The following is a 3,246-nucleotide window of genomic DNA, read 5'->3' on the forward strand; positions in this document are numbered from 1 at the left end:
TAGTGAGCTCAACTTGGACTCCTTGGAAATTTCTAGAATGGATCTTTAGAGAGATGGTTAGTTAGGATCTAGAAAGAGAAGCAGCGATTACAAAGAGTTACCATGGCTTCATCAGGAAGAATTCTTTCATAGCTAGTAAGAAGAAGTGTCAAGACTCAACACCAGGACAGGTTGTGGATTCAGTTTACTTAGGCTAAATCCTGGCTTGGATACTCCCTGTGTGACCTTGGTCAAGTTGCTTAAACTTGGGTTTCTGAATTTTATATAACACTTCTTTTGCCCAAGCCTCAGGGTTCATTTGCCATTCATTTGATCAATAAACTTTTATTAAACACTTATGTGGTCCTCTTTGCCATCATCCTCCTGCTTGCAGCCATGAAGGTCGAGCTCTGCAGCTTCAGCAGATACAAGATCTACCTGGGTCACAGGAGCCACTATGCCTGCACAGACAGGAAGGTTTTTCCAATTTTTGGATGCAAAATATGAGTGTGCATTCCTTTCAAAGAAGAACCCCTGGCAGATCAATGAGACTGTCCTATATAGAAGAAAGCACAAGAAGGGCCAGTTGGAAGAGATTCAAAAGAAAAGAACTTGCTGGGCTGTTAAATTCCAAAGTGCCATCACTGGAGCTTCTCTTGCTGATATAATGTCCAAGAGGAACCAGAATCTGGAAGTTCATAAGGCCTAACAAGAACAAGCCATCAGGGCTGCCGAGGAAGCAAAAAAGGCTAAGCAAGCAACTAAGAAGACAGCTGCATCTGCTGCTAAGGCTCCTACAAAGGCAGAATCTAAACAAAAACTTGTGAAGCCTGTGAAAGTTTCTGAACCCCGAGTTGGTGGGAAATGTTAATTGTTTAATAAATTGGATTAAATAAAATGAAATTTAAAGCAAAAAAAAAAACACTTATGTGGCAGGCACTGTGCTAAGATCTGGAGCTACAAAGAAAGGTAAAAGATAGTTCTTGTTCTCAAGGAGGTTACAACTGAATCAGGGAAGAAAGCATAGAAAATTAGCTAAAAAGGGGGAGCATGGAGAGAATACCTGACCGTGGTGAATGAGGTAGGAAATTATGAGATGGCTTCCCTGGGACCACTTCTTAAATGGAGGATCAGGAGACCTTGCTTATGTCTACCCTCTACCCTGTTCAAACAGAATGAAATAGGGACCCCAGGGGCAGGGAGGACTGAGGACGTGGGAGTTTCAGAGTTGAAGTAATCTTGCAGGAAGCCAAGTTTCCAAAGACAATGGTTAAGTCCAGGAGAGTAGTCAAGTGGTAAATTATAGGAGGCTCTCTCCAATGTCCACTCTCTACAATCTTCAATCAGAAGGAGGGAGAGGCCCCATGGATAGGGGGTGCTAAAAATAAAATAAGCAGAGAATAGTGGAAAGAATACTAGATTCTTTCCTAGTCTGAAGACTTGGTTTTGAGTTCCAGATATGCTAAGATTATTATCTGTGATTTCAACTCTCTAGGTTCCAGTTTCTTCATTTGTAAAATAAAAGAGTTGGACTAGCTGAACTGCTAAGATATCTTCCATGTCAAACATTGTCTTCTCTAAACCAGTCCATTGACTTGTTCCAAGTTGATAAGTTCCAGACTGCATTAATATTGACTAGTGCTTTGGGGTTATGGAGGGAGGAAACAGGGTTTTGGATGGCTTGTCATAAAATTTCACAGAGGCTTCCATAGGAGGAAGCATTGGTTCTGGAGTCAAAGAACCTAGGTGTAAATCTTGCCTCTCAGTCTATGAGAACTTGGGCAAGTTTACTTCCTTGGGTCTCAGTTCCTCATCTAAAAAAATGAGAGGCAGAGGAGGTTAGATAAGTGGCTTTTTTATCTGTATCCATAAGATCACTTCATAATACTTCCCCCACAAATCGATTTGGGAAGGAGCATCAGAGACTAAATAGTAAAATCCACTTGTTTCACAGATGAAGAAACTGAAGCCCAGGGAATTAAAGTTTCACTGCTAGTAAGTAGCAGAGTTGTAATCAGAACCCAGGTCCATTGGCTGGTCCAGGCCTCTTTCTACGAACCCATATAAGGCAAAGGGGTGTGATTACTCTGTCAAGCTTCAACTTGCATGCCCAAAGCTGCTTCCATTTTGATTTCAAGGCTGTTCTTGGTTCCCTGAACTCTGATAAGTTGCCCACTCTTGTCCTGCCTGGATCTAGGCCTTCACCTTGCTTGTTGGCATTCTCTGGACTAAACCACCACATGAGAGCATCCTTTTACCCCTCTCTTTCCAGCAACTCTTTATGGGTTGCCTTACACCATTAGAATGTAAGGTCCCTAAGGGTGGTGGCTGTTTTTCCATCTCAGAGCTTAGTTTAGCTCAATGACTAGCATATAATAAGTGCTGAATAAATCCATTCTCTCTCTCTCTCTCTCTCTCTCTCTCTCTCTCTCTCTCTCTCTCTCCCCTTTCTCTGTTTTAGCTATATTTATCTATTTATTTAGCTTTCCATCTCTATGTGTCTCTGTATCTAACTACATCCATCATCTGTCTCTTTAGGCCATTTAATTATGGTTTGTATAAAAAAAAATGGAGTAGAGAATAAGGAGATGGGAATACAAAAGTGGTCTTTGGTTGGCCCAGAAATTGAAGCATGGCCCTGATTCCTGACTCCTAAAGAAGTGTCTGGAGAAATGGGAGAATTTCCTGAAATAAATGAAACATCTTTAGGAAGGGAGGAAGCTAGGCTTCTTACTGAATATTTTCCTCCCTCCCTCTTTTAGCACAAATTCTAATTTCCATCTCATGGTGTTTGAGTAGATAAGTACCAGTGAAATAAGCATGGCTCCACATGGGCAAATATAAGTCCAGAAGATGGGTAATTTCCCATTTCCTATTATTTTAAAAGCAATTTAAGAGTCCAACAAACTCTGACTTGAAGGTAGGGTGTAGTTGTGTGGTTCTCTTGAAAGTTCTAGGGCCCCTAGCAGCTTTAAAACTTGATAATTCTGGGCTTTGACTATTTAGCCCCATTTTTGTTAATCAGAAGCCTGAACTCCACCTTCCTCTTTCCACCCACTCTTTGCCACTTCCCCAGAAACATTCTTGTAGTAGAGTCGAGAGTCTGGGAACAGGTCATTCCAGGACTGTTAACACTGATTGTTGTTCTGTTCCCTTAAATCATGACCAAACTGTAGCTATCAGAATAGTCACAGTCCCTTCTCATCACCTACCCCCCCAACTCCTACTTTCATGTTGTTTATGTCTGAAACAAAGTAGATTAGTATG

General features: G+C 41.4%; 1 pseudogene; it reads left to right on the forward strand.

Annotated features, from left to right (window-relative positions):
- The first annotated feature begins 375 nt into the window (after positions 1 to 375).
- LOC138174255 (large ribosomal subunit protein eL24-like) lies at positions 376 to 901 on the forward strand (annotated as a pseudogene).
- Positions 902 to 3,246: the final 2,345 nt, after the last annotated feature.

Source organism: Petaurus breviceps, unplaced genomic scaffold (genome assembly GCF_028583685.1).
Source record: "Petaurus breviceps papuanus isolate PSGF00001 unplaced genomic scaffold, PetGlider_PUasm1.0 688, whole genome shotgun sequence".
Lineage (NCBI taxonomy): Eukaryota > Metazoa > Chordata > Mammalia > Diprotodontia > Petauridae > Petaurus > Petaurus breviceps.